General features: G+C 49.9%; 3 non-coding genes and 1 pseudogene across 3 annotated transcripts; all 4 read right to left on the bottom strand.

The window, feature by feature from the left end:
* Positions 1–224: 224 nt before the first annotated feature.
* On the bottom strand, positions 225–2129 carry LOC126977670 (small subunit ribosomal RNA). The gene has a single exon (XR_007732344.1). It is a non-coding gene; the product is annotated as a small subunit ribosomal RNA (ribosomal RNA).
* Positions 2130–4863: 2734 nt separating this feature from the next.
* Positions 4864–9543, bottom strand: LOC126977753 (large subunit ribosomal RNA; annotated as a pseudogene).
* Positions 9544–10082: 539 nt separating this feature from the next.
* On the bottom strand, positions 10083–10239 carry LOC126977564 (5.8S ribosomal RNA). The gene has a single exon (XR_007732237.1). It is a non-coding gene; the product is annotated as a 5.8S ribosomal RNA (ribosomal RNA).
* A 359-nt stretch (positions 10240–10598) lies between these two features.
* On the bottom strand, positions 10599–12503 carry LOC126977672 (small subunit ribosomal RNA). The gene has a single exon (XR_007732346.1). It is a non-coding gene; the product is annotated as a small subunit ribosomal RNA (ribosomal RNA).
* Between the last annotated feature and the right edge of the window lie 9095 nt (positions 12504–21598).

Below are 21598 nucleotides of genomic sequence, written 5' to 3'. Positions count from 1 at the left end.
CGCCCGCCGAAGCGTCGTGCCGGAGACGTCGTGCCGGACACCCCCCCCACTTGCGGCGGGAGATGTCAGCGCGCGCGCGGCAAACGCGACAACGGAGCACAGAGAGCACATCGCGAGCGCGAAAATAATCAGTGATTGACACGTGATTGAAGTTATCATCGTCAACAGTCGGCTGTGAGCGAAGCGTGTCGGCGACAACGCTCGCGCACGCGACCGTTACACGTTAATGATCCTTCCGCAGGTTCCCCTACGGAAACCTTGTTACGACTTTTACTTCCTCTAAATGATCAAGTTTGGTCAACTTCCCAGCAACGCCGACGGCCGCGAAGCCACCGCGTGTCGGTCCGAAGACCTCACTAAATCATTCAATCGGTAGTAGCGACGGGCGGTGTGTACAAAGGGCAGGGACGTAATCAACGCGAGCTTATGACTCGCGCTTACTAGGAATTCCTCGTTTATGGGGGATAATTGCAAACCCCAATCCCCAGCACGAAGGAGTTTCAACGGGTTGCCCGGGCCTCTAGGCCAGGGAGAACATGTTGATTCCTTCAGTGTAGCGCGCGTGCGGCCCAGGACATCTAAGGGCATCACAAACCTGTTATTGCTCAATCTCGTGCGGCTCGAAGCCGCCGGTCCCTCTAAGAAGAATTTTAATACGCCGCCAGTGAGTTGCGCGACCCTGAAGCCGCGCACACCTAAATGACGACGCCTATTTAGCAGGCTAGAGTCTCGTTCGTTACCGGAATTAACCAGACAAATCGCTCCACCAACTAAGAACGGCCATGCACCACCACCCACCGAATCAAGAAAGAGCTGTTAATCTGTCAATCCTTCCGGTGTCCGGGCCTGGTGAGATTTCCCGTGTTGAGTCAAATTAAGCCGCAGGCTCCACTCCTGGTGGTGCCCTTCCGTCAATTCCTTTAAGTTTCAGCTTTGCAACCATACTCCCCCCGGAGTCCAAAATCTTTGGTTTCCCGGAAGCTGCCCGCCGAGCCATTGTAGTAACGTCGGCGGATCGCTAGATGACATATTTACGGTTAGAACTAGGGCGGTATCTAATCGCCTTCGAACCTCTAACTTTCGTTCTTGATTGATGAAAACACCTTTGGCAAATGCTTTCGCTGATGTTCGTCTTGCGACGATCCAAGAATTTCACCTCTAACGTCGCAATACGAATGCCCCCAGTTATCCCTATTAATCATTACCTCGGAGTTCTGAAAACCAACAAAATAGAACCGAGATCATATTCTATTATTCCATGCACGAAATATTCAAGCGGCATTTTGAGCCCGCTTTGAGCACTCTAATTTGTTCAAAGTAAAATTGTCGGCCCATCTCGACACTCACTGAAGAGCACCGCGATAGGATTTTGATATTGAACCGGCGTTTTACCGCCGGCTCACCGACGATATGCTCCGCAGACGTGTCAGTATCACCGCGGATGCGATGCACCGACAGCGCGGCGCACAAATGCAACTACGAGCTTTTTAACCGCAACAATTTTAGTATACGCTATTGGAGCTGGAATTACCGCGGCTGCTGGCACCAGACTTGCCCTCCAATTGTTCCTCGTTAAAATATTTAAAGTGTACTCATTCCGATTACGAGGCCTCGTAAGAGTCCCGTATCGTTATTTTTCGTCACTACCTCCCCGTGCCGGGAGTGGGTAATTTGCGCGCCTGCTGCCTTCCTTGGATGTGGTAGCCGTTTCTCAGGCTCCCTCTCCGGAATCGAACCCTGATTCCCCGTTACCCGTGACAACCATGGTAGTCGCAGAAACTACCATCGAAAGTTGATAAGGCAGACATTTGAAAGATGCGTCGCCGGTACTGGACCATGCGATCGGCAAAAGTTATCCAGATTCATCAAAATTAACGACTTCGGACGCGAGGCCCTCCGTCGATTGGTTTTGATCTAATAAAAGCACTCATCCCATCACTGGTCAGAGCTCTGATTGCATGTATTAGCTCTAGAATTACCACAGTTATCCAAGTAACTGAGTAAGATCTAAGGAACCAAAACTGATATATTGAGCCATTCGCGGTATCGCCTTAATACGGCTTGCACTGAGACATGCATGGCTTAATCTTTGAGACAAGCATATAACTACTGGCAGGATCAACCAGGGAGCTGCTGCAAACAACGATTGTTGTCGCGCTCAGCGCGTCATGCGTCGCGATCTCCCCTTAGGGCGTCGCGACTATGACATCTTGAACATATCGTGAGATATCCGTTCGCGCACTGTATACTATATATCTCAAAGGCATACGGTGCGCGTTGAACGAATCATAAATCGGCGATGGGCCGATTGTATGTTATGAAAGTTCAGTAACGAGAGTCCCTTCGGGTAATAATAAAAATGATGACACGCAATAGAAGCGGTATCAACGTATTAATATCGGTACACGTCGTGATCACAAATCGGATCGACGCCCGGTGCTTGAGAGGAGCGTGAACGTCTCGCACGCGTGAAATGCGCGACGCGTTCCGGCTTGCGGGCCCTCACGTTAAAAATCTTAACAGAGGGAAACCGTCGAAGCCCAGTCGGCGTCTTGGTGCGCGCAAAAAATTTACACGATCGCTTTCAACGTGACGAGGATCGCCGCAGCGTATGATACTATAGAGAGAGTGAAGAGAGGAATTATGAGAAACGAAATCACAAAAAACCTTTCAAATCACCAAATCAAATATCATCCGCATAGGGAAACTCGAAAACGCTCGATCGACACAGCGCGGTGAGTCTGTCTCATTTTTTATATTGTAAAAAAAGAACATATAAAACAACGCGCGACACAAACACAGACACAGACACACCAGCTCTGCCCCGAGAGTACCAACAACCGTATTGTTATTATATCATCGTCGTTATCATCGCGCGCATTCACAAACTTACTCAAATATAAATATATATTAAATAAAATATGAATGACGATGACGACGACGAGAATAATAAAACAGCAGCAGTTGTTGTGGCTGGGGGTGGTGGTTGGTGTTGTGCGTTTTTGTATTTTTGTCGCGTGCGTTTTTCACTCTTTTTACAAGAAAAAACTTGAGCGGCGTTGAATTCGGCGTCGCGAACCGTTCGCTACGGACTCGACTCTCGACGCCGACTGCCGTATGTGTGGTGCACGCGAACGATATGAACGTGTAAACTCTCTGATATGTGAATAAAGTGATTTTGATTTGATTTTACTATTTATTAATAACATAATATTGAATATGCATTGCGGCTTCGAAGAAAAAATCGCTTTTTTTTTTTTTTTTTACTTTATTAATAACGAGTACGATAATGATCAGTAATAAACGCGCGACACGTACATTTCATTTTCCCTCCGAAACCAAATAAAAAACCTCCAAAAAAAAATATATTTCAAATCAAATCAAAATTCTTATCATACATCAATCTTACTCACCCAAACTAAACATGCGTCTAAACGCAGCACGAGACGAGCCAGCTACTTGATACTACCTAAGACAAGAACAAATTACGGCAAGCGTATGTTTATTTACGAGGGCGCACAACTTTTTAATAGTCTACCTTCATCTCTCAAAAAGATTAGGTCACTAAAAACATTTAAACGTGACCTATCAGACTATATTGTTTCAAAGTTTTTATAAAACACATGTCTGAAATTGTTTGTTATGTGACAGTGCCCTGTAAAAGTGTGTAATCTTAAATTTTGTGAAGAAGAATAAGTACTATAATGTGTAACATGTATGTACTGAACATCTAAAGAACGGCGGATAAATTATTACATCATATTTTTATGTTCTCATGTAAGTGACAATATTATGTTTTTAATGAGAAATAAATATCTTTAAACGTAATTCTTTCTTACTTACTTACTTACTTACCTATTTACTTACTTACTTAGTTGCTTACTTACTTACTTACGTACTTACTTACTTACTTAATCACATTCGTTTTTCGCGATTTTCAGCAAAACGGTAGGTAAGTTTTATCATAAAAGTATCTCGGACAAAAATTGTAGATCGTAAAATTATCCATTAAAAATGTATCAATACTTAGTGTTAGATTCAAAAAGTTAGTTTCCACGCCACCTATGAGGTAGTAGTGTACTTAGCGCGTTTTTATAAGTTTTTGAATAGTTATTATCTCAGAAACGGTGGCTCGTAGGAAAAAAAGTATCGGTACATTTTTTATAGATAATTTTATCACCTACACTTTTTCTCGTAGGTATTTTTATGATAAATTAATAATTAATAATTTATTTTATTTAATTTAAAAAAAAAACGGACAGAACATGCAATTATTAGGGGACACGAATATTGGTCAAAAACTATAATGTTCTGGTGTACAAGGAACAAGAGAAAAGATGGAGACCGGCAGGGAGCGCCGCGCTCCTCGCGCTCGGCGGTACTCGTTATTGGAGAAAACAAGTAAGTGAGATATCCGTCCGGGGAGACCGGCAGGGAGCGCCGCGCTCCTCGCGCTAGGCGGTACTCGCTATTGAGGAATCGACCGTACCCGCTATTGGGGCCGATCGTACTCGCTTTTGGAATTTGCGCAGCGCGCCCAACACCACCGGAGCCGCCGCCGCCGCCGACGGCGATGTACACTTATCACAACACTCGACTCGACATAATAACCTGAAAATGATCGTACTCGTTATCATTAGAGTAGTCGCCGTGTACAACATCAACCACGTCTTTCAACTATAATAAATAATAATATATTGTAAAATTTTATAATCATGAGAAATCGCGTGACGCGTCCGTCACGACGAAATATCATGATAATATTATTTATATTATTATGTTATTATAATAATTATATGTTGGCCTGTTGTTTGTTTGCACACACACACACAACTCTGCTTCTCGGCGACGATGCGGCCTCGGACGAATCACCTGGCGTAGGGCTGAGTCTCAACAGATCGCAGCACGACGCTGCTCTACCGAGCACAACACCCCGCCAGGAACGTAAGTCGTCTACAGACTATTCCGAGCCCCGACATCGAACTGAGGTAAATTCGAAACTTCGACGCCGTGGTGCACGTGTTAATACCGCTCGCACCGTTCGTCGCGTTCCAAATGGGCTTCGACGTCGCGTCTTACGAATAAAACGCGACTAGTAAAGTCACATTGTTTAGAGCCTCCCGACACTCGGGGCTCCACAGTGAGTATATCCTTGCCGGATTCGGCTAGGCTGGCTTCGGCCTTAGAGGCGTTCAGGCATAATCCCGCGGATGGTAGCTTCGCACCACCGGCCGCTCGGCCGAGTGCATGAACCAAATGTCCGAAACTGCGGTTCCTCTCGTACTGAGCAGTATTACTATCGCAACGACACGCCATCAGGAGGGTAAAACTAACCTGTCTCACGACGGTCTAAACCCAGCTCACGTTCCCTTTTGATGGGTGAACAATCCAACGCTTGGCGAATTTTGCTTCGCAATGATAGGAAGAGCCGACATCGAAGGATCAAAAAGCAACGTCGCTATGAACGCTTGGCCGCCACAAGCCAGTTATCCCTGTGGTAACTTTTCTGGCACCTCTTGCTAAAAACTCTTTATACTAAAGGATCGATAGGCCGTGCTTTCGCAGTCCCTATGCGTACTGAACATCTGGATCAAGCCAGCTTTTGCCCTTTTGCTCCACGCGAGGTTTCTGTCCTCGCTGAGCTGGCCTTAGGACACCTGCGTTATTCTTTGACAGATGTACCGCCCCAGTCAAACTCCCCGCCTGGCAGTGTCCTCGAACCGGATCACGCGGGAGTTGTACGGCGACGAGCGTTGCCGCCACGTCGCCACTCTGCACGCTTGGAACGAAACACCGTACGCCCGCCGATATTATCGACCGCGCACCGCTTCCGCCCAACCGAGTAAGTAATGAAACAATGAAAGTAGTGGTTGTTCAGCGACGACCGCGAACGATCTCCCACTTATGCTACACCTCTCATGTCTCCTTACAATGCCAGACTAGAGTCAAGCTCAACAGGGTCTTCTTTCCCCGCTGATTCTCCCAAGCCCGTTCCCTTGGCTGTGGTTTCGCTAGATAGTAGATAGGGACAGCGGGAATCTCGTTAATCCATTCATGCGCGTCACTAATTAGATGACGAGGCATTTGGCTATCTCAAGAGAGTCATAGTTGCTATCGCCGGGCGGGGGGTCTGGGGGGCTGGCAAGCCCCCCAGCGCACCCGGCCCGACGTCGGATGGCGGTACTTACTGTCTGCCTTTCTAACTGCTAGAATCCCAAGGCACACCGCCTACTAGGTAGGTTACAGCACAACAGCTTTCGCTCCAGTCCCGGTATAGTGCGTTGGTCAGACGTAGAGGGTCACAGACAACCAATTATGACTCTTCAATTTCGCCTGTTAACCCAGGCGGCAAGCACCCCCAGTCGCGGTACTCCACAGACGTTTCGCCCATACGAACCAGAGGCGGAGATCGGGACCCAGCCCACACTGGCCGTCTCCTTTTGAGAGATATGCTATACGCAAACAAATGGACAACAATCTCCCCACATTTGTCCTATCAACACCTGGCGCCAAGCCACTACGAGTCCGACGCCAATGGAGGGGCACTGGTAGCCTCCCAGTGGGCTCCCCTCCCCCATAGCTCCCGTGTCGGTAAAGCTACCTCCACCACGTTTGACGGGTAACCGCCGAGGAACCTTTCGGAACCATCTACTTCAGATCAATTGAAGGCCACCGCGCCCGTTGCTCGGATAACCGAGATGGGGTGGCTAATTGACCAACTTTTTTGGGTGAGCTCCCTGAAGTACAGCTGAACACCCTATGCCGACTGTCTAATAACAGACGTGACAACATACATCGCGCCTGTTTTGCTCCCGTTATCTCCACCATTTTACCCGCGCTTGCTTGAATTTCTTCACGTTGACATTCAGAGCACTGGGCAGAAATCACATTGCGTCAACACCCGCGAGGGCCATCGCAATGCTTTGTTTTAATTAGACAGTCGGATTCCCCTTGTCCGTGCCAGTTCTGAGCTGACCGTTGAACGGCGGTCGTACAGTACCGCGCCGATCGCGCACGAGACGAAACCGACGCGGACTTACGGCTAGGAAGATCCGCGAAAGGCCGGAACGCGGGGCCGGATTCAGCACGACGCGCGAGACCACCTTGCGATGGAGACACGCGCGAGCATCGACCAGGCCCGGCACCGGCCGCATCCGCTTCCCGTCCAAACCCGACACGCCCCGGTCCTCAGAGCCAATCCTTATTCCGAAGTTACGGATCCAATTTGCCGACTTCCCTTACCTACATTATTCTATCGACTAGAGGCTCTTCACCTTGGAGACCTGCTGCGGATATGGGTACGAGCCGGCGCGACATCTCCACGTACATCCCTCACCTGAATTTTCAAGGTCCGCAGAGAGTATCCGGACACCGCCGCAAATGCGGTGCTCTTCGCGTTCCGAACCATATCTCCCTTCTATAGGATTCCATGGAACTCGAACGCTCAGGCAGAAAAGAAAACTCTTCCCGGACCACTCGGCGGCGTCTTCAGGCCACTTTGGGTTACCCCGTCGAACACTCGCTTGAGAAACGAGAGAACGATTATTGAAACGGTTCCGCTGCCGGGTTCCGGAATAGGAACCGGATTCCCTTTCGCTCAAAGGGCGTTATTTATCATATACACAAAATATATATAAACACGCCGCATCGACATAAGATCTCTCCTTGAGCTTAGGATCGACTGACTCGCGAGCAACTACTGTTCACGCGAAACCCTTCTCCACGTCAGTCCTCCAGGGCCTCGCTGGAGTATTTGCTACTACCACCAAGATCTGCACCGACGGAGGCTCCAGGCGGGCTCACGCCCAGACCCTTCTGCGCACTCCGCCGCGCACGTCCTACTCGTTACGGCATAATACGCGTGCGCTTTGACACGCACGCGCCGATTGCCGGTAACGGTAGTGTATAGGCAAAACGCTTCAGCGCCATCCATTTTCAGGGCTGGTCGCTTCGGCAGGTGAGTCGTTGCACACTCCTTAGCGGATTCCGACTTCCATGGCCACCGTCCTGCTGTCATGAGCGACCAACGCCTTTCATGGTGTCCCATGAGCGTTTTTTAGGCGCCTTAACACTACGTTTGGTTCATCCCACAGCGCCAGTTCTGCTTACCAAAATTGGCCCACTTGGCACCGTCATCAGATCTCCGGCTTCATCGTTCGAGTAAGCCGGAGTTCTCACCCATTTAAAGTTTGAGAATAGGTTGAGGTCGTTTCGGCCCCAATGCCTCTAATCATTCGCTTTACCGGATGAGACTGTTACGAGTCGACGCCAGCTATCCTGAGGGAAACTTCGGACGGAACCAGCTACTAGATGGTTCGATTAGTCTTTCGCCCCTACCAGTTCCGACGATCGATTTGCACGTCAGAATCGCTACGGTCCTCCATCAGGGTTTCCCCTGACTTCGACCTGACCAGGCATAGTTCACCATCTTTCGGGTCCCAGCATCTGTGCTCAGAGCGCGCCCGCATTCGCTGATTGGAAACGAGACGCCTCGGGAGTGCGAGAGATCGATTTTTGACGACCGACGCTCCATCCTCCCTGAGCGCGCGACAAGCGCGCGCCTTCACTTTCGTTGCGCCTTTCAGTTTTGTCTGTTTGAATTCATAACTCAATGACTCGCACACATGCTAGACTCCTTGGTCCGTGTTTCAAGACGGGTCCTGCGAGTGCCCGAAACAGTAACATCGCCGACTGATACGCGCACAGTCCGAGACTACACGGCTGCGACGACAGCGGCGTCGCGTCAGCATCCGCACAAGGGCAGGATGTCGACGACGACTCTCGCTCGCGTCGGGCCGGACGCGTCCCCGGATGGAGACGCGTGCGCGTTTCATGACAAGTACCGTCCGCCGCCGGCCGGCGATCGTCACGGTCGGACGGCTGTGCGCGTGAACGCGCAGCCGCCCGGCTCCCGGACAACGCTTAGGCCGAACAGACGAACGGGTCGCGATGCATAATGTGTACTAAGAGAGAAGTGCACGCCGTCCGGGTGCGTCAACGGCGGCGACCGGTGAACGCGAGCACGAGTCTCGCGCACATCGCGGCACGCCGCCGTACGCCCCGGAGTGACGATGAATCTCTCCGTTCGTTCATTCGAGTTTCGCAGGTTTACCCCTGAACGGTTTCACGTACTCTTGAACTCTCTCTTCAAAGTTCTTTTCAACTTTCCCTCACGGTACTTGTTCGCTATCGGTCTCGCGGTTATATTTAGCCTTAGATGGAGTTTACCACCCACTTAGGGCTGCACTCTCAAGCAACCCGACTCTGAGGAGAGTCCCTCTCGCGGACTCGCTCCGTCGCTACGGGCCTGGCACCCTCTATGGGAAAACGGCCCCGTTCAAGACGAACTTGGACGGGAGCGGCGACCGCGAGAAAGCGGAACCTCCCTAACACCACATGTCCCGCGACCGTGACGACCGCGGGATTCGGCGCTGGGCTTATCCCTGTTCGCTCGCCGCTACTGAGGGAATCCTGGTTAGTTTCTTTTCCTCCGCTTACTAATATGCTTAAATTCGGCGGGTGATCCTCCCTGATCTGAGGCCAACGATAAAAAGTATGAGGCAGACACGATATCCGTCAGCGCAGCGACACCGTCGTGCGCGCGCCGCCAATAAGTCTCAACGACGTATCGTCGACCCGCGCACGTACCGCGATCGAAGCGCCCTTCGGACGTCGAGTCCGCCTACTCGTTTGCACGCTCACGTCGGGCCGAAATAACACGTGCAGCGCACGGGACGCGAACCGAAGGCGCAGCCACGCACGCCGTTCACATAGAGAGCTCTGCATAGATTAATTAAAATTAATCACGAGATATCCGCGTGTGACAGCGAACGAGCGCGCCCCGGTACCGCGCCCGTCTCCGTGACCCACGTCGGGCGTGAGGCGGAGACGGCGTTGCACGCGAACAGCACCACGCGTTGCGGCTTATTTTACATTTTCGAACGGATCGAGCGGGCCCCGGAAAACCGGCGGGGTTTACCCGAGCCCGGCCCGAAGAGCGTCACTCGTTTTACACGTTTTTTAGGCGCGCAAACAGTGTTGTCAGCATACAGCGACGGCGTCGTCGTATTCTTTTATGCAGCCGGCCCTCAGACAGGAGTGGTCCTGGATATTTCTCCACGGACCGCAATGTGCGTTCGAAATGTCGATGTTCAAATGTGTCCTGCAGTTCACACTATGACGCGCAGTTAACTGCGTTCTTCATCGACCCGCGAGCCAAGTGATCCACCGTTCAGGGTAATAGTTTTTATATTTAGAAAATACGTGAACGATCTCTGTGTGTAACAAAATATTATGTGACGCACGCATTGCGCGTACGTCGTGATCTCGACTCGCTTCGCACTCGACATGAGCGCGTCGCGTACATGCGAACCGCGCCCGCCGAAGCGTCGTGCCGGAGACGTCGTGCCGGACACCCCCCCCACTTGCGGCGGGAGATGTCAGCGCGCGCGCGGCAAACGCGACAACGGAGCACAGAGAGCACATCGCGAGCGCGAAAATAATCAGTGATTGACACGTGATTGAAGTTATCATCGTCAACAGTCGGCTGTGAGCGAAGCGTGTCGGCGACAACGCTCGCGCACGCGACCGTTACACGTTAATGATCCTTCCGCAGGTTCCCCTACGGAAACCTTGTTACGACTTTTACTTCCTCTAAATGATCAAGTTTGGTCAACTTCCCAGCAACGCCGACGGCCGCGAAGCCACCGCGTGTCGGTCCGAAGACCTCACTAAATCATTCAATCGGTAGTAGCGACGGGCGGTGTGTACAAAGGGCAGGGACGTAATCAACGCGAGCTTATGACTCGCGCTTACTAGGAATTCCTCGTTTATGGGGGATAATTGCAAACCCCAATCCCCAGCACGAAGGAGTTTCAACGGGTTGCCCGGGCCTCTAGGCCAGGGAGAACATGTTGATTCCTTCAGTGTAGCGCGCGTGCGGCCCAGGACATCTAAGGGCATCACAGACCTGTTATTGCTCAATCTCGTGCGGCTCGAAGCCGCCGGTCCCTCTAAGAAGAATTTTAATACGCCGCCAGTGAGTTGCGCGACCCTGAAGCTGCGCACACCTAAATGACGACGCCTATTTAGCAGGCTAGAGTCTCGTTCGTTACCGGAATTAACCAGACAAATCGCTCCACCAACTAAGAACGGCCATGCACCACCACCCACCGAATCAAGAAAGAGCTGTTAATCTGTCAATCCTTCCGGTGTCCGGGCCTGGTGAGATTTCCCGTGTTGAGTCAAATTAAGCCACAGGCTCCACTCCTGGTGGTGCCCTTCCGTCAATTCCTTTAAGTTTCAGCTTTGCAACCATACTCCCCCCGGAGTCCAAAATCTTTGGTTTCCCGGAAGCTGCCCGCCGAGCCATTGTAGTAACGTCGGCGGATCGCTAGATGACATATTTACGGTTAGAACTAGGGCGGTATCTAATCGCCTTCGAACCTCTAACTTTCGTTCTTGATTGATGAAAACACCTTTGGCAAATGCTTTCGCTGATGTTCGTCTTGCGACGATCCAAGAATTTCACCTCTAACGTCGCAATACGAATGCCCCCAGTTATCCCTATTAATCATTACCTCGGAGTTCTGAAAACCAACAAAATAGAACCGAGATCATATTCTATTATTCCATGCACGAAATATTCAAGCGGCATTTTGAGCCCGCTTTGAGCACTCTAATTTGTTCAAAGTAAAATTGTCGGCCCATCTCGACACTCACTGAAGAGCACCGCGATAGGATTTTGATATTGAACCGGCGTTTTACCGCCGGCTCACCGACGATATGCTCCGCAGACGTGTCAGTATCACCGCGGATGCGATGCACCGACAGCGCGGCGCACAAATGCAACTACGAGCTTTTTAACCGCAACAATTTTAGTATACGCTATTGGAGCTGGAATTACCGCGGCTGCTGGCACCAGACTTGCCCTCCAATTGTTCCTCGTTAAAATATTTAAAGTGTACTCATTCCGATTACGAGGCCTCGTAAGAGTCCCGTATCGTTATTTTTCGTCACTACCTCCCCGTGCCGGGAGTGGGTAATTTGCGCGCCTGCTGCCTTCCTTGGATGTGGTAGCCGTTTCTCAGGCTCCCTCTCCGGAATCGAACCCTGATTCCCCGTTACCCGTGACAACCATGGTAGTCGCAGAAACTACCATCGAAAGTTGATAAGGCAGACATTTGAAAGATGCGTCGCCGGTACTGGACCATGCGATCGGCAAAAGTTATCCAGATTCATCAAAATTAACGACTTCGGACGCGAGGCCCTCCGTCGATTGGTTTTGATCTAATAAAAGCACTCATCCCATCACTGGTCAGAGCTCTGATTGCATGTATTAGCTCTAGAATTACCACAGTTATCCAAGTAACTGAGTAAGATCTAAGGAACCAAAACTGATATATTGAGCCATTCGCGGTATCGCCTTAATACGGCTTGCACTGAGACATGCATGGCTTAATCTTTGAGACAAGCATATAACTACTGGCAGGATCAACCAGGGAGCTGCTGCAAACAACGATTGTTGTCGCGCTCAGCGCGTCATGCGTCGCGATCTCCCCTTAGGGCGTCGCGACTATGACATCTTGAACATATCGTGAGATATCCGTTCGCGCACTGTATACTATATATCTCAAAGGCATACGGTGCGCGTTGAACGAATCATAAATCGGCGATGGGCCGATTGTATGTTATGAAAGTTCAGTAACGAGAGTCCCTTCGGGTAATAATAAAAATGATGACACGCAATAGAAGCGGTATCAACGTATTAATATCGGTACACGTCGTGATCACAAATCGGATCGACGCCCGGTGCTTGAGAGGAGCGTGAACGTCTCGCACGCGTGAAATGCGCGACGCGTTCCGGCTTGCGGGCCCTCACGTTAAAAATCTTAACAGAGGGAAACCGTCGAAGCCCAGTCGGCGTCTTGGTGCGCGCAAAAAATTTACACGATCGCTTTCAACGTGACGAGGATCGCCGCAGCGTATGATACTATAGAGAGAGTGAAGAGAGGAATTATGAGAAACGAAATCACAAAAAACCTTTCAAATCACCAAATCAAATATCATCCGCATAGGGAAACTCGAAAACGCTCGATCGACACAGCGCGGTGAGTCTGTCTCATTTTTTATATTGTAAAAAAAGAACATATAAAACAACGCGCGACACAAACACAGACACAGACACACCAGCTCTGCCCCGAGAGTACCAACAACCGTATTGTTATTATATCATCGTCGTTATCATCGCGCGCATTCACAAACTTACTCAAATATAAATATATATTAAATAAAATATGAATGACGATGACGACGACGAGAATAATAAAACAGCAGCAGTTGTTGTGGCTGGGGGTGGTGGTTGGTGTTGTGCGTTTTTGTATTTTTGTCGCGTGCGTTTTTCACTCTTTTTACAAGAAAAAACTTGAGCGGCGTTGAATTCGGCGTCGCGAACCGTTCGCTACGGACTCGACTCTCGACGCCGACTGCCGTATGTGTGGTGCACGCGAACGATATGAACGTGTAAACTCTCTGATATGTGAATAAAGTGATTTTGATTTGATTTTACTATTTATTAATAACATAATATTGAATATGCATTGCGGCTTCGAAGAAAAAATCGCTTTTTTTTTTTTTTTTTTTTTCTTTATTAATAACGAGTACGATAATGATCAGTAATAAACGCGCGACACGTACATTTCATTTTCCCTCCGAAACCAAATAAAAAACCTCCAAAAAAAATTATATTTCAAATCAAATCAAAATTCTTATCATACATCAATCTTACTCACCCAAACTAAACATGCGTCTAAACGCAGCACGAGACGAGCCAGCTACTTGATACTACCTAAGACAAGAACAAATTACGGCAAGCGTATGTTTATTTACGAGGGCGCACAACTTTTTAATAGTCTACCTTCATCTCTCAAAAAGATTAGGTCACTAAAAACATTTAAACGTGACCTATCAGACTATATTGTTTCAAAGTTTTTATAAAACACATGTCTGAAATTGTTTGTTATGTGACAGTGCCCTGTAAAAGTGTGTAATCTTAAATTTTGTGAAGAAGAATAAGTACTATAATGTGTAACATGTATGTACTGAACATCTAAAGAACGGCGGATAAATTATTACATCATATTTTTATGTTCTCATGTAAGTGACAATATTATGTTTTTAATGAGAAATAAATATCTTTAAACGTAATTCTTTCTTACTTACTTACTTACTTACCTATTTACTTACTTACTTAGTTGCTTACTTACTTACTTACGTACTTACTTACTTACTTAATCACATTCGTTTTTCGCGATTTTCAGCAAAACGGTAGGTAAGTTTTATCATAAAAGTATCTCGGACAAAAATTGTAGATCGTAAAATTATCCATTAAAAATGTATCAATACTTAGTGTTAGATTCAAAAAGTGAGTTTCCACGCCACCTATGAGGTAGTAGTGTACTTAGCGCGTTTTTATAAGTTTTTGAATAGTTATTATCTCAGAAACGGTGGCTAGGAAAAAAAGTATCGGTACATTTTTTTTGGATAATTTTATCACCTACACTTTTTCTCGTAGGTATTTTTATGATAAATTAATAATTAATAATTTATTTTATTTAATTTAAAAAAAAAACGGACAGAACATGCAATTATTAGGGGACACGAATATTGGTCAAAAACTATAATGTTCTGGTGTACAAGGAACAAGAGAAAAGATGGAGACCGGCAGGGAGCGCCGCGCTCCTCGCGCTCGGCGGTACTCGTTATTGGAGAAAACAAGTAAGTGAGATATCCGTCCGGGGAGACCGGCAGGGAGCGCCGCGCTCCTCGCGCTAGGCGGTACTCGCTATTGAGGAATCGACCGTACCCGCTATTGGGGCCGATCGTACTCGCTTTTGGAATTTGCGCAGCGCGCCCAACACCACCGGAGCCGCCGCCGCCGCCGACGGCGATGTACACTTATCACAACACTCGACTCGACATAATAACCTGAAAATGATCGTACTCGTTATCATTAGAGTAGTCGCCGTGTACAACATCAACCACGTCTTTCAACTATAATAAATAATAATATATTGTAAAATTTTATAATCATGAGAAATCGCGTGACGCGTCCGTCACGACGAAATATCATGATAATATTATTTATATTATTATGTTATTATAATATTATATGTTGGCCTGTTGTTTGTTTGCACACACACACACAACTCTGCTTCTCGGCGACGATGCGTCCTCGGACGAATCACCTGGCGTAGGGCTGAGTCTCAACAGATCGCAGCACGACGCTGCTCTACCGAGCACAACACCCCGCCAGGAACGTAAGTCGTCTACAGACTATTCCGAGCCCCGACATCGAACTGAGGTAAATTCGAAACTTCGACGCCGTGGTGCACGTGTTAATACCGCTCGCACCGTTCGTCGCGTTCCAAATGGGCTTCGACGTCGCGTCTTACGAATAAAACGCGACTAGTAAAGTCACATTGTTTAGAGCCTCCCGACACTCGGGGCTCCACAGTGAGTATATCCTTGCCGGATTCGGCTAGGCTGGCTTCGGCCTTAGAGGCGTTCAGGCATAATCCCGCGGATGGTAGCTTCGCACCACCGGCCGCTCGGCCGAGTGCATGAACCAAATGTCCGAAACTGCGGTTCCTCTCGTACTGAGCAGTATTACTATCGCAACGACACGCCATCAGGAGGGTAAAACTAACCTGTCTCACGACGGTCTAAACCCAGCTCACGTTCCCTTTTGATGGGTGAACAATCCAACGCTTGGCGAATTTTGCTTCGCAATGATAGGAAGAGCCGACATCGAAGGATCAAAAAGCAACGTCGCTATGAACGCTTGGCCGCCACAAGCCAGTTATCCCTGTGGTAACTTTTCTGGCACCTCTTGCTAAAAACTCTTTATACTAAAGGATCGATAGGCCGTGCTTTCGCAGTCCCTATGCGTACTGAACATCTGGATCAAGCCAGCTTTTGCCCTTTTGCTCCACGCGAGGTTTCTGTCCTCGCTGAGCTGGCCTTAGGACACCTGCGTTATTCTTTGACAGATGTACCGCCCCAGTCAAACTCCCCGCCTGGCAGTGTCCTCGAACCGGATCACGCGGGAGTTGTACGGCGACGAGCGTTGCCGCCACGTCGCCACTCTGCACGCTTGGAACGAAACACCGTACGCCCGCCGATATTATCGACCGCGCACCGCTTCCGCCCAACCGAGTAAGTAATGAAACAATGAAAGTAGTGGTTTTTCAGCGACGACCGCGAACGATCTCCCACTTATGCTACACCTCTCATGTCTCCTTACAATGCCAGACTAGAGTCAAGCTCAACAGGGTCTTCTTTCCCCGCTGATTCTCCCAAGCCCGTTCCCTTGGCTGTGGTTTCGCTAGATAGTAGATAGGGACATAACCCACCTCCTTCCCATGGTCTTACCGACCTTTCGGTCATCAAGACCTAGGTTCCGACCGAAACAGCGGGAGATGTACCGGTCCGGATATTCAGGTCCAGTACATTTCTTGACTCCCTACAAGTTCTCATTTTTTTTGCGTCCCTAGATGGCCCTCTCCCCCTTTCTGGGGGCGGCCGACCACAGCTATGGCTTCGTCGTCGGGCACTCCTTCTTCATCTTCTTCTCTTCTCTAAATCTTCCTTTCTGCGTCTTCGTTACCATCCTGGTTTACCCCTCCATCACTCTCCTGTCACGGTACCAACTTGTGGCAAATCTTACTAACCGCGAGAAGTTCTCCTCTGAGGACACTAGGTCTCCGTGATAAATTGGTCCCGGATTCTTCCTCTCCAGATGGTTCAATAGTTCGCCTCTAGCTTCATCGTACAAGCTGCATTCCCACAGCACGTGGTCGCGGTACTCATCCGTCACGCCACATGGACAAGTGCCGTCCCCCTTAAGCCCCAAGTCCCTAAGCCGGCCGTTGAAATTCCCATGACCCGTCAACAGCTGCGACGTGTAGTGGTCGGGCTGCACCCACGCCGCTAGGAGTCTTTCCCCGACACATGGGAAGAAGCGTCTGAGATCTCCACCTCTTTCCTCACGATCCCAGCGCTGCTGCCACATGTTTACCACTTCGGAATGGATGTCCTTTTTCAATACCGCGAGCTCCTTTTTTACCCTGTCACCCTTCGTCGCTTCTATCTTGCCCGCGCGATAAACTTCCAGATCGGCTGGAAGTACCCCAGCTAGTACTGGCAGTGCGGCCGTACTTGTTGAGCGGTACGCCTTGGTGAGAAGCACCAACGATGTTCGCTGTGTTCTGAGCAACCGGCTGGACACCACATACAGGAGCGACCTGTGATACCAGATGCTCGCCGCGTATGTAATGGTTGCAACGTACGTCCCCCTGTACAAGATCTTAAGTGCCTTGTATCGTATGCCCCAAGAAGTTGAAGATACCCTTGCCATCTTCCCGAAGCACCTCGCGGCTCGCTCTCCGATATCCAAGGCGTGATCGGCAAATGACCCCTTTCCATCAATCGTTATGCCTAAGATTTTAACTGATTCAACCGCACGAAGAGAATCTCCTCCCATTCTAATGACCGGGGGTCGCCCGAGAGAGCCCTTCAAGGTTATAGACTTGGTTTTCACCGACGAAAACCGGAGTCTATTCCTAACTCCCCATTCCGAGATTCTCTCGAGCGCCACCGCGGCATTGGTCTCGATAACAGCCCTTGAGTTTCCTTCGATGAGTAGCGTTACGTCGTCCGCGTATGCTATCATCCTGACCCCTTGTGGTACGCTCAGCTCCAAAAGGTCGTTCAACAGTATATTCCACAGTGTGGGACCTAATACGGATCCCTGTGGGCACCCCATTGTGGAAAGTTTCCATACGACCTCTCCTCCTGCGAACATACCCACCCGCCTATTCAGAAAGTAAGAGCAGAGGCACCTGTAGATGTTGGGAGGGCAGCCGCCCTGCTTGTATTTAAGCAGGACCATAGGCCACCACGCGTTGTCAAACGCCCCTGATATGTCCAGAGTTATCGCTTGAACATATTTGTAAGAGCTGGTGGTCACTAAATCCATTATAGTGCTAAGCGCTGTTATTGTAGACCTCCCTTTCATGAATCCGTGTTGACGGGCTGATATACGACTGTACAGACCCGGAGTACATTCGCATATCAATTGCTCTAATATTTTCCCTAGTACTGGCAAGAGGGTGATAGGTCTATACGCCTTTGGGTCAGTCGCCTTCCCATCACCCTTTGGCAGTACTATTAATCGGCCTTCTTTCCATACATCAGGGAACACACCCTCATCTATACATTTCCCGTACATTAACGTCATCTCACATGCGGCCACCTTCCACGCTGCTTTAACTATACGTGCGGTGACACCATCAATTCCTGGAGCTTTGTCCGGCAGGTTGCGAATTATCGTGCCTATTTGCTCTCTGGTAGGGGGACTTACCTTCTGCCCGCTGGGTAAACAGGCCGCCGCCAGGCGAACCTGCATATGGTACGCCGAGTCGGTCGCCCGGTCGTCGTCCGGACACATCACTGCCAGTATCCCACCCATGGCGCCGCGGATGTCGTCAGCGAATCCCTGCGCAAGCTTCAAACCGTTTATGACGTTCTGAGGCGGGCGCACCCTGCCTGTAGCAGCACGGTATGCCATACCCCATGGATCGTCATTCCCACTGTCAGCAAGACGCGAGAAGTGGTTGGTCTCCGCTTCCCGCATGGATCTCCTATAGAACGCACGTGCACGATGGAAGCGCGTTCTGCAGATTTCTTCTGCCAGTCCGCCCGCGCGCCGAGACTGTTGCCATTCCCGACGCATCCGGTTGTGCTCCCTACGAAGGAAGTCAAGTTTCCTTGACCACCATTCATACCCCTGCACCCGGTCTTTCCCCTTGGCGAAACCTAGGCACTCCCCAGCTGTACGACTCAGCATATCAGCGAACTGTTTGCACACGTGTTGTGCCGGCTTTCGGCAGTCGAGTCTGCCTGCTCGCCACGAGAGTGTGGTACAGAACCGGTCCCAATCTACCCTTCGATCCCGGTATCTCGTTGGTTCCCCTCCTGGTTCTTGCTCTCCCTGGTACCGTGCGGCTGATGGGCTATTCTTGACGATGGAGAACGTGATAAGTTGGTGGTCGCTGCTGCTTACTTCCTCCCGAACTCTCCATTGGCGTACAGGGACTCCTCTGGTTGTTATAGTAACATCGATGTTAGAGGAACCGTTGATCGTGTTAAATGTGAACGGTTCCCCCTCCTTATTGTGCACAAGGAGCCCCTTCGAATGTATAAAGCTCTCCATCGCCAACCTTCTTCTGTTTACCTCCGCACCTCTTCCCTCATATTGCTCGCGGCGGCTGTGCCAGAGCGGCGAGTGGGTGTTGGTGTCGGCCCCGATGACAATTGGTTTTCCCTGGAGTGCTTCCAGTACGCGGTCCAAGTGGTGTATATGGGTCTCTATGTTCTCGCAGTACTGGAAGTATGCCGACACCATATACAGATCGCCGCCATCCCCCCGGAAGTGTGCCACGAGGCAGTGCGACGTCGATAGTTGAGGCAGGATCATTCCGGAGATCTTGGTGCTATTTACGTATATTCCTGCCTTTGAATCTTCCGTGCACTGCAGCAGCCCCGGCAGCTGGGCCCTCGCATACTGTTCTTGGACAAGAACGATACCGAGACCCAGCCTTTGGGCGATTCCCGGGAGTTCCGCTGTTGCCGTGAGCGCTCCTTGAAGGTTTATCTGCCCGACGTACATGTGTTCATTCTTATGAGCCATAGTCTGTGCGTTCGGCAGCCCTCTTCTGCGCCGCTATCCGCGCTGGACAAGTAGGTGCTGCCGTCTTATGGTCTTCCAACTGCTTCCCGGCCTTCGCGCAGGTGGCGCACCGTGACTTCGTAGACTTACAGTCCTTGTGGCCATGCCCAGCTGTACCGCACTTGCTACAGGTCTCCTCCTCAGCCTTACAGTGTTTTGCAGAGTGCCCGTACCACTGGCACTTCATGCAGCACGTCACTTCCAGGAAGTCGCGCACCAGGTACCTCTCCCATTCAAGGTATACCCGCTCCCTGGACATAAGGCGGTCCCTCCATGTACCGCTGCATGCTAGCACCACAGTGGTACAACTTCCCCCCTTTGACTTCTTGTAGAAGGCCACTTTTGGGAATCCTTCCTTTTCCGGGACGTCCGCGAAGTTCTGCTTCCTCAGCGCCCCCAGGAACTCCTTCTCGTCCTTAATGTGGCCCTCGACGTTAATAATAACCACCAATGGTGTCCTTTGGCCTGCATCCTGGACTCTCAGGGTCGAGGGCATGGCCTTCTTAATTTTTTCGGCGTCCTCCTTAGTCCTTGTTTGCAGGACTACGCCTGCGTTCCCTACCTTCCTCAGGCGCGCGACCTGCAGTCCCATCGATGTTGGCTTTATAGCTTCCTTCAAGACGGCCTTGGTTTCCTCCGCCGTCTTAACTCCGCTGTTGTCCGCCGGGTACACCGCAAGTACGCTACCCATCCCCTGTGGCTTAGGCTGCGTTGTTGACCTTCCAGTTCTGAGCGTACTGGCATAGCTCCTGGTTTCGCTCCTGTCTGGTTCTCGGGATGTCGCAGTGTGTGCGCACTCCTTCGCTTTGGCCAGTCTACCGGCCAGAGTCGCGACAACGGCTGTGAGACGTTGCACTTGCGTGCCTATATGTCCAATATCCGCTTTATTCAATTTGCTTGTGTTCCCAGTTGCCGCAGCCATGATCTCGCTACCGGCTAAGTTGGCGAACTCAATGAGCTCCTCGGTGTCGCACTCCTTCATGGCCCTGCTGCTGCCCTCATTGCTGCTGCTTGTAGAGGGCTCCAACTTCCTCCGAAGAGCCTCTTGCAGCTCCTCCGGCGACTGAAGCGGGCGCTTCTCCGCGCCCCTCAACTCCTCCACACTTCCGAAGCCCCCTGGGGGGGTCCTCGCTAGTGACCTCGTAGTAAATAGAGCTAACGATTCAAGCTCGTCTAGCTCCCTCCTCTTCTCCTCTACCGCCTCCCGAAGGAGGCGCTCCGAAGTGTCCATATTCGTATAGCAAGCTTATTAGTATATATTGTTATTAGTATACCAACAAAACAATAAATAGAAAAACAAAAATAAAGTTTAAAAACTAAAAGCTAACTACGAGTCCTGTCTCTTCCCTAACACTTCCTAATACCTAATTACCTATCAACTACCTACTGTCTAATAATAACTAATTCCTAAAAGCTAACTAAATAATATGAGTCAAAACACTAACACAAAAGAAATACAGTAAACAAAGTAATTAACTAATGACCGTAATAAATCAAATAGCAAAAAATTCAAGTCACACAAAAGAAATACAGTAAACAAAGTAATTAACTAATGACCGTCATAAATCACAGCGGATTAATTCAGGTCACGTACGCACCTTAGCTCCGCCCACTACACAGACACTCGCGAACGTCGAACACAGGCTCCACCCACACGACGCGATTGGACGAACGAGCAGCGAATAGTGACACAGCGCGAGAACTTGGGCGGCGACTAACGCAGAGAGCACAAAACACGTCCGCTCGCTACGAGAGCCGACGACGAAGTAGATAGGGACAGCGGGAATCTCGTTAATCCATTCATGCGCG

This window comes from Leptidea sinapis, chromosome 45 (assembly GCF_905404315.1).
Source record: "Leptidea sinapis chromosome 45, ilLepSina1.1, whole genome shotgun sequence".
Lineage (NCBI taxonomy): Eukaryota > Metazoa > Arthropoda > Insecta > Lepidoptera > Pieridae > Leptidea > Leptidea sinapis.
Note: the sequence above shows the minus strand (reverse complement) of the source record. Positions and strands in the feature narration are given on the sequence as shown.